Source organism: Cydia amplana, chromosome 8, assembly GCF_948474715.1.
Source record: "Cydia amplana chromosome 8, ilCydAmpl1.1, whole genome shotgun sequence".
Taxonomy (NCBI): Eukaryota; Metazoa; Arthropoda; class Insecta; order Lepidoptera; family Tortricidae; genus Cydia; species Cydia amplana.
In genome coordinates, this window is record NC_086076.1 from 9,458,482 (window position 1) to 9,468,540 (window position 10,059).

At 36.7% G+C, this 10,059-nt stretch overlaps 1 protein-coding gene across 1 annotated transcript in view; it reads right to left on the minus strand.

Moving 5' to 3' along the window:
- The window catches only part of LOC134650300 (uncharacterized), a 49,010-nt gene extending 44,809 nt beyond the window's left edge, over positions 1-4,201 (minus strand). Inside the window, exon 1 of the mRNA XM_063505260.1 lies at positions 4,088-4,201. The gene's annotated coding sequence lies outside the window, so the exon portion shown is untranslated. The remainder of the gene's footprint in view (positions 1-4,087) is intronic.
- Between the last annotated feature and the right edge of the window lie 5,858 nt (positions 4,202-10,059).

Sequence of the window (10,059 nt, forward strand, 5' to 3'; positions counted from 1 at the left end):
GAAAAATATGGACAATAGAAAAATGCAAACTTAATTAATAGTAGGTCATTTAGACAGGTCACATAATGTGGCTCTGTCTATAAATAAATGACTACCAAAGTTCGCTTAACTCTCAGCACTAGAGTACGAGTATGTTTTATTTCAAATTATAAGAAGAGAGCCGATTTGTAGTGGCGTATTTCCAAACTAACTAATAATTTTAAAACTATCCAGTTACCTACTATGTAGATTAACCTTACAATTACAATGTTTATGGTATTTGGCTCAACACGGGGCATTATGACAAAGTTAATATTTATCGTTTCTATCTAAGCAGGTAATTTAGGTTTAAGTACCAGTGCACCATAAACATAAACCAAAGCATTAACAGGACGAATAAAAAAGGTGGTTTGTGACACATCTTTTTTTTTTTTATGTGATAGTCAGCAAACGAGCAGACGAGCCGCCTGATGGGAAGCGGTCATCGTCGCCCATGGACATAAGCAACACCACAGGAGCCACTTAAGCGTTGCCGACCCGCTTCTTGAAGAGTCCCATGTCGTAGCGCAAAGGAAATACCTCAGGAGGCAAGTCATTCCACATTCTGCACGTTCTGGGAAGAAACGAGCGAGATGCCCGCTTATTCTTGGTGTGCCATGTATCTAAGAAGTGGGGATGAACTTTGCTCCTTTGGCGGGAGGTGCGGTGATAAAAACGAGACGATGGCACCAAATCAAAAAGTTCTTCCGAGCATTCCCCATTGTACAGACGGTAGAACATGCAAAGAGAGCCAACGTCTCTCCGAAGGCTAAGAGGTTCTAAGCCGTCAGTAAGTTCGGGATCGCCGACAATACGACCTGCCCGCCGTTGGATGGAGTCAAGAGGAAGGAGCTGGTATTCTTCCTTCCATCTTCCTGCTCGATTTGTTTCTTTTGTTGCCCAAGTCATCGTTGATGACGTACCCTATAATAACTCATAAAATACGCTTTGTGATTGGCTATTGTGCCGATCATTGTGATTACTTTTCTTACACAGATTAGCTTTAAGTCGATATTCGATTAGTTACCTGATCAGACAGAGACGTACCTATAAGAAGAAGTTGCATCAACCACAATCCCCAAACTGGTCAACATCACTCAGCAGTGAACTTATAAACTTCTCAAACAATTAAATTTAGCTAATGTTTCAATAGCGACAAATGGTTGGGTGCATTTGACTCTTAACTATGTCACTGCGTGTATATCTACTGAATTTACCGAGTGAGTATATACTTCCCAATCTCAAAATATAAATTAGACTGTAACCTAGTTGATTTAATATCGAATACGATAGGTGGGTGAGTGAAAACCTGCGTTCATTGACCAGGTACATTTTGTAAACAAGACCTGGAACTAAACATTATTTACGACATACGGATCAGAAAGCTCTGGAAAGGGGCCACTGGAACGTTCTTTCTGTTCAAAATGTAGAACGCCGTGAACGCAAACACAACTGCGATACTCAGGGACGATGAGTCAGATGAGTGCAAGCAAATAGGTATATTGTTACATAAAATTAATAACGTCTGTGGATGTCTATTACAGTATTTATACTGCATTTATGCCACAGGATATCTCTCGCTGTTTCTTTTGATGCAATTTTGTTTTTAATTGGTATATGAGAAAAAAATAAAAAAAGCTAAAATATGTACAATAAGGTTTCCAGGAAGTAATGTGACTGATTGTGTACCACTTGTGTACGATGACTAAAATTACGATGCAATTTACATATTATGTTTAGTTCGTCAAGAAACCAAACGACTATAACAGTAGGTAGGTACACATTCACGACAACATGTAGCTGGGCTTTTTCTAAAATAAATATCGAAAACGCGATTCTTTCAAATCTGGACGTTCTTGGGCTCATTCTACTCAGAATCGACAGCACTCTCCGTCCTACCATTAAAAAAAGATGTCCCAAAATTTTGTATGAAAATTGTACATTCCACTACGTCACGTTACATACTACAAGTGAAAATTTTTCTCATACTAAAAACGTGACGTAATGGAATGGACATTTTGGGACATCTTTTTTTAATGGTAGGATGGAGAGTGCTGTCGATTCTGAGTAGAATGAGCCCAAGAACGTCCAGATTTGAAAGAATCGGGTTTTCGATATTTATTTTAGAAAAAGCCCGTTTTCGAGTATTATGTGAGAGCCCGCATAAGCGATCATGTCTGGCTTATTATACTCGCTAACTACAGCCAATTCTTCATTTATGACCAATAAATAACAATAGGTATAAATAGACATTTCGATGAAGTTAATCGTGTTTTAGTTTTAATTTCCCAACGAGTGAAAGGCAAGGCCGAAACAACAATGGCGGAGCCGGAAAGACGAGCCATTCACGGGGCTTTGTTGCCGAGATCCTTGTTACTGGCTGGCTGGCTTCAAATAGGGTGCAAGTATATACAGTCAGCTTCCATTAATCTTCAACGGCAATGATATAAGTTAGTGATTAAGAAAATGCATTAAATGTTCGATTGCATCATCAATGCCAATACTCCTACAATACAATGTTAACCAGCAGCATACCCCTATCTTTATAGGTTATACCCTTTTTTTATAGAGGGCTGTTGACCACGTCCAGTTTTCACGAATTTTCTGGCCCAGGCGCAAAGTGAACATCATTTCTAGTAATTATACCCCTAATTTGAATTTAATCGACGACTTTAAATAATTAAGACAAATACTTAATAATAGATCTCAGCACGTAACTTTCTTAGTTTCCGTTCACTTATCAAATAAAACACTACGCTTGTCGTCTTGCTTTGGTTGAATGGCTACAAGAACAAATTCTGAATTGCAACAGTCAATTCGGCTAAAGAAATAACTGTTCAGTGCACCGGAGCAGAAAAAGGTTGCATTGATCATCTTCAGAATCGTTGTTTCAAATAAAACTATGTCCCTGGTCACGGGTCGAATAATGTTTTGAACAAACGACAAGTGCACGTCGACACTAAGGAAAGAATTCCGTACAATTTATTGTCATCTTTAGTTTCTCTTTATTACTGTGATTGCTGGACCCAAGTGTCTTCATCAATTTAATGTAAAATTGGATATAACAAGTATCGGCCACGTACGTTTCGAAAGTGATGGTATGCACAAGTTCAGAGATCATTTATTATACACGTGTCAATGTAGTGTTATAAACGAAAATGCCAGACGCGTGCGTGAGATGAAGTTACAAGGTAAAGAAATACATGTACATATTTTAATACGATCATGACCGATATACAAATTTGCCGGGTGTCAAATAGATATTTAGTACTGAAAGTGCATCATAGACAAGGAACCCCAATAGCTAGCAAATAAAACATAAACGGCGTGAAACAGAAGCGTAACTTCAACAATGGTAAAGAGGTCGCCCTACATTTTCCAATGGCTGCCGCTACCACTAGTGCGACTTTAATCACTTACAATCCTCCGCTCGGAGAACTAAGTTTCCATGCCTGCTCAAACTTATAAGGATGCTTTACAGTTATGGCGGTGAATCGGCAAATAAAGGGAGCTGGGACACATTACAAGCGCACTTCATAGTTCTATTACGAAAGTTTGGAAAGATAAGAGAGGGGAGATACGTAAAATCGATAACTGAACTACCTTGTGAAGGGTAAAAAAAAACAAAACTAAATTTGTACACGATGAAAAAGGATTTTTTTGGCAATATGCTGTCGAAAAAATATATGTCTTCATTCTCATTTCTCATCTCATCATCTCTCGTTTTGGCTACTCATGATTTCCCGATATGTCTCCAAGAAAAGAAAATATTTTTAACAAAAACGAATAACTACTAATACTCGAAACTAAAGTTAAGTACTTGTTAAGTTATTGCTTAACTGTAATGTGCAGTTAATTAAGAACCATTATCTGAGTTACTTTGATCTGTACTATGTATTGTAGTATGTAGGTAGGTATGTATAATTGTTCATAATATAATTATAATACTATTGAAAGATAGGTAAATATCAACCTCAAATTAAATTAAAGAATTTGTGTCTGCATCTTATTGTTAGGTACCTACCTTATCTTAAGCATACCAATACGTTTATATAAAAGTTATACTCACTTAGTTACACATCCATGTTCTGCGAAGGCCGGGTATTGTAGACTGGCCGCCTTGCCAGGCCGCCGCCGCCGTCTCTGTAAATAACCAAATTCAACTTTTTCAACACGTTCTGATTTTGAGCATTCAACGTTGGAATTTATTGACTGGCCATATTTTCGTTTACAGGAACAGGTTCCACGTAGGCCTTTTTAAATGCATTGTTTGTCGCGTCGCGTGTTTTAAGGGTTCCGCAGTCAAAAACCGTGTACAGAACCTGGCAGACCATGGCCGATTTAGACATCCAATTTTAAAATGCGATGATGTTATCATGTGCCATGATACTAATAGGTATGGTGACTTTAGTGCTTTATACTGCATTTGTGTGCTGCAAATAAGTACACTCGAACACTTAACTTGTAAAACTTCGTTACAGATAGACCGAAAACGGACACAACAGTTGCTGAAAATGGTAATGCTTAAAATTCGTCAATTTTTTTCTCATCACAGAATTTTTACATAACAGAATATACTTAATTCTGTGGGCGGTGTTCAATCACAGCGATCGATTGTCAATCGATCCATTACATTTGATAGCACTATCATAAAGATCTCTCTCTGTGTAATAAGTAATAACACCCACCATTGTTTTGCCACATCACGCAAGCATTAAACGCGTTAGAAAATGTGAGAAAGTAAGAGTATCACATCGATCAAGCAGATCAATTCCATACTAAGTATTGGATTTATTGAATATAATTAGGTAAGTGACACGGACTCAACTGGCCCCCCGGTCAGCAAAGAGCCAAAATCAGTTAAAATTGTGCAGTTTTAGGTTTTTTTAATACATTTTCAGTACATTTACTTGTAAATACAAAAGCCAACCTGCAGTTTTAATCGGCACTTGCCGCCCTAGGGGTAAAATTCGTGCAATTAGTATAAAATACACAAACAATAAAGTATTTCATAAAAGCAAAACATATCGGTTAAAAGAGACAGGTAAAGCCAACATTTTTACTTTTATTAACTCATGCAGCGGTAACCTCAAAACCACCTCGTCGGCACACTCGGCACGAGGTAAAGTAATTCCCACAGGGACCTCCAAAGTCAACTCATCTTGTTTACAAAATAATAATCGCTTATCAGAACCAAGTGCTGGTTTTGGGAAACCGGATCAAGGATAAGTCACGTTCGAATTTTAACGACGATTTGGGTGAACAAAAAATATGAAGACCATAAAGTGCTGTTTATTACCTAGGTATTTTATATGTACGTAATTCGTTTTACTTGAAATAAATTTTCGCAAACCTTCTTTGTGTTCTAAGTGTAAGCCTTCATACGAGTACATAAGTAACTACAGTAGTTATTGTTTTAAAATTAAAGGATGATGTTCCGCTCCCATACAAGTTTGGCCCAACACTCGCTAAACATGGGTGGTATATTGTTAGGCCCCAAATATGAAATGAAAGTCCCGATAATTATTAGAAATTCACGGACACTTCACAGAACATTATAAAAGCGGAATTTCTCTACGATTTTGAGGTTAGGAATTCTGCCTTGTATCGGGCCATGTTAAATATTATTATGCCTTATTACAAGGAAATAAGGTGCCGTAAATAGTGTAAATATATTAATTTTTGTGATGGGGAAAAAATGTTAAACTCGCGAGAGCGTAAGACGTAAGATGTCATTCAGTTTTCACTTCTGTCGGCACTCCCGGAGTGCAACCCGTTGTTTTTTAGAGATTAATGTAGGTAATGTAGGTAAATAATAAAAAATACAAATGTTATAAATAATAAAGCATCAAATCAAAGCTATAATAACAAGCCGTGATTTTGCGACTCGACTGAAGCCTCGTTCGAACCGGTTGCTCTTAAGGTCAGGATCCGAGATATAGCTAGATAATAACAATATACCTATCTACTTATGCATATATACAGGGTGCCCAGTAATTAATGGATAACCATCTAACCACCAACAGGGCACCTTTAGGCTGGTCCAGAAAATGCAGTTATAGGTCTAGTAAAAGTTTCGTGGTTTTCGAGATAATCGAACTTTTCTGTCTTTTTTAATAGCTAACAGTTACTAGAGTTAAAGCGCGATTATCTCGAAAACCACGAAACTTTTACTAGACCTATAAGTGTATTTTCTGGACCAGCCTAAGGTGCCCTGTCGGTGGTTAGAAGGTTATCCATTAATTACTGGGCACCCTGTATATTGCTATATGTTAGTTACGCTATTTTATCAACGATACTTTGAGCTTAATAGAATCTACTCTTTAGGCTATAAAATTCGTTCCGATGGACCAAATTGGGCTTAAGTTTATTTCCACAAACGATGAAGGTGGAACTACGTAATAAAGTATAAGTATTTAATGCAATGACAATGATAGAAAGAAGAGAACAACATATACCCACCTACACGTACTGATGGTGAAATATATTAGCCATTTATTTGGTCAACACCAGAGGGCTAGTTCTGTTTATGTACACTACAAATTACAGCAAAATAGATCAGATCTCGACACGTAACTCCACAGGGCCAACTACCTTAGCAGTGACATGACAATGTGTTTTTTGTCCATGACATTATTGCCTAAACGACCCATTATTCTATCATTCGCCAAAATTACTCGAACCGTGTGACCAGCCGGTAACTAAGTGCATGATTAGTACTTAATGTATCACTATTCATTATTTGGTAACAATTGCAGGTAGAGCAGATCACTTTTAACAGAAATTATTTTTCTCGCTTTTTTTCCGTTTTATATGAGAATTAAAAAACTATAACGGAAATGCGTTTTTTCTAAGATTCCTTTGATTTATTATGACTAGAAATATAGCGTATTTTAATAACAGGTCTGGAGTCTGATATAATAGTGCAAAATTGACTAACTTATAACTGAACCGTGAAACTTCACTGACGTAAAAAGGACAAGTCAAGCCTATCGCTGATTTGTAAATTTTGTTACCCATCATAAACATGCATTAAAGTTAAACACCACCTAATCACTGAGCAAATCTAAACCATCATCCATCTTAAACCTTAAAATGTATATACGTGAAGCCACATTGCGAAGAGAATCAGATGAAACTTAAGAAAATTGAAAATTCATTATTCCTTAACACAATCATTAAGGTAAAATCTTAGTACACGTATTGTGGTCTATAGAATGATAGAAAGGCTTGCGTGGCTGCTGCAAACCGCAACAAGGAGAAAAGCGCAAGTGTCCAAGAGAGGGCACTCTAGCAACAAGTGCAGTCTGTAGATTGTACCATTATAGCAGCAAAGTTATAGGTACTTATAGTAGGTACAGTTTTCACTATTCCAAAGTCATAGTACCCAATATTTTCTTTATCAAGAAAATGTAAAAACTAACGTCCGCAACTAGAGTTAGTCCGCAACAGTTTTAGTTCTTTGGATTTTTATTTTTCTAGATACTTTAACAATCGAAGCGCTGGTGGCCTATAGCGGTAAGAGCGTGTGACTTGCAATCCGGAGGTCGCGGGTTCGAACCCCGGCTCGTACCAATGAGTTTTTTGGAACTTATGCACGAAATATCATTTGATATTTACCAGTCGCTTTTCGGTGATATGAAGGAAAACATCGTGAGGAAACCGGACTAATCCCAATACAGGCCTAGTTTACCCTCTGGGTTGGAAGGTCAGATGGCAGTCGCTTTCGTAAAAACTAGTGCCCATGCCAATTACAGGGATTAGTTGCCAAGCGGACCCCAGGCTCCCATGAGCCGTGGCAAAATGCTGGGACAACGCGAGGAAAAATGATGATACTTTAAGGCGACGGTAGAGGTGGGTAAATGTTCAGATTCTGTCAATTTACCCCATTTCACACACAAGCGCACTTCACGCACACTACCTCACTTTACTGGGACAGGTCATTGACCCATCAACTTTTTTTTAAGATAGCTGGTTGAGTTTAGTGTTAACCACTGGCCTCCTTTTAGGAAAAGCGTTCCATTGAAAGAAGAAAGAGAAACAATACATTTAATCTTGCTTTCCTTGTCTGTTCATGTCACACGTGACCTCGGAATAATAAACCAACAGGAACCGCCATTAACAGGCGTTCCCCTCTGCCAAATTTCGGCGGCCGCCGGTCAAGGAGGTTATATAAAACTAGTTGCCATACGTCATACGCCAATCAGCAAACGTCAGTCTAAGCGGAATGTTAGGAGCAGAAAATGCCGAATTGTAGCGTTTTCTCCTGTAAAAACCGATCGGAAACATCTAGCGTACTTAAAGAACACGTTTCTTTTCATATGTAAGTACTATTACATGTAAATATTATCCAGGTCCAGTACATTGCGTCGTCTACACAAATAGTGCACTAATTTAGCAAAGAACTAAAAAACATTGTCAATCTGAAAGTGATACCACTTCATGGTACTAGATCTAATTTAGGGTAATATTTAAAGAAGACTTCCTAAATATTCATTAGGTATACCTAACTTCTAATTTGCGTTGCTTATTATTATATAATTTATATAACACATTATTTTTCTATAACACCTTATTTTAATATCAACATAATCCATTCAATCAAATAAATAGTATAAATAATAAATAACGTGATATTACCGATATAGGGTCATGGTGCTAGTTTCCGTCCATGCTCTAGTTTTCGTCCACATGACAGATTAGCAAATAACATATTTGATATTTAATTTGCTACTTGCCAAATACATTTTTATGTAGATAGATATATTGTCTCGACATTAAGGATTGCATTAAGTCCAAATTTGTGCAGCAATGTAGATTTATATTAAATTTCGTCAAGTGGACGAAAACTAGAGCTGGACGAAAACTGACGCACCTACCCTACTACTATTTGAAAATTCATTTTTCTCTTAGTTTCTATCGTATATTTTTTATTTGACATGTCCAATATTTGTATTGTATTTTATTTATTTTAAGGTATTTACTGCCGTCATTTTCCATAAATAGGCACTTTTAATTTATTACTCTGGTATCACTCTACCATAGTTAGTGCTGGGACACCATAAAAACCAATATCGATAAAATCTATATGAACATTATAAATATATTGTTATAGCTGGTCAACCAAATCTTGTCAGTAAAAAAAGGCGCGAAATTCAAATTTTGTATGGGACGATATCCCTCCGCGCCTACATTTTTCAAATTTGCCGCCTTTTTCTACTGTCAAGATCTGGTTGACCAAGTATATTTTGATTTATTTTTTTAGATTTCCAAAAGATGCAATAAAACGGGATATTTGGTGCTTTATTTCGTGCACGGTTTGAAATAATTTATTCTAAGTACAGGAATTAATATCCCTATTATATTATAATATTTACTTACAAATATAAGATTTTACAATACTTGTTTTATAAAAGCCGTTATTTCCAAAAAATTGTGTTAGAATGTTCTGCCTGAGCCGAGATTCAGACCAATCATCCATTTGAAAAAAATAATCCTTCTAATAGTCTTTACAAGATCGTTTGTTAGAGGTTGTCCATTAATATATCTGTATATATCTGTATTATCTGTGTGGTCTGAAATAAACAAAACAATCATTAGGAGAATAAATATTTCCATACGGTTCTTTTCATATAACCTATTTTTCTTCTTAACCTAGGTTTCTTCCTATGTCGGTATCTTTGTTTACGCCGCACACCCAGAGCTCGGAAACCAGTTTCGTTTATTTACACCCCGGGATCCCGGAAACGAAAAGGATTTCGTGGTTAAAAAATAACTGTTCTATTACAGATTTTTGGAGCGATTGAATAAAAGTTTCACTATAAAATAGACAAACTAACATGCATACAATAAGTACAATCATTGAAAGTTAGTAAAATGCTCGTACAAAGATTTGATATTCAATTACATATTATTATAATTGACTAAAGCAGACAGTTAAAATTCAGTCAATAAAATATCGACAATATTATCGACAAGTCCCTCGCACTTCTACGTTTACTTAGAACTGACATCATCTCGTTCACGGACAGGGTTGTCTGT